Below are 238 nucleotides of genomic sequence, written 5' to 3'. Positions count from 1 at the left end.
CCTGCATCAAACTATCCCCCTTTTCTCATAACTTCATTTCCACTTCAGTCTCAGTCTGTCCCCTTGTTTACTCATTATCTCTCCCATCCCTCATCGCGAATGTCTTGTTGCGTTACAAATAGACGAACACTTCTCGTACTGTGACAAATTTGATGATATACGCCGTGCTCTGAGTTCTTGGTTATCGAAATAGGAAAATGTATATGTTATCTGTCGTCAACATGAGAACGCACGCACT

The sequence above is a fragment of the Penaeus monodon genome, chromosome 24 (genome assembly GCF_015228065.2).
Source record: "Penaeus monodon isolate SGIC_2016 chromosome 24, NSTDA_Pmon_1, whole genome shotgun sequence".
NCBI lineage: Eukaryota > Metazoa > Arthropoda > Malacostraca > Decapoda > Penaeidae > Penaeus > Penaeus monodon.
This window is presented reverse-complemented; position numbering follows the sequence as displayed.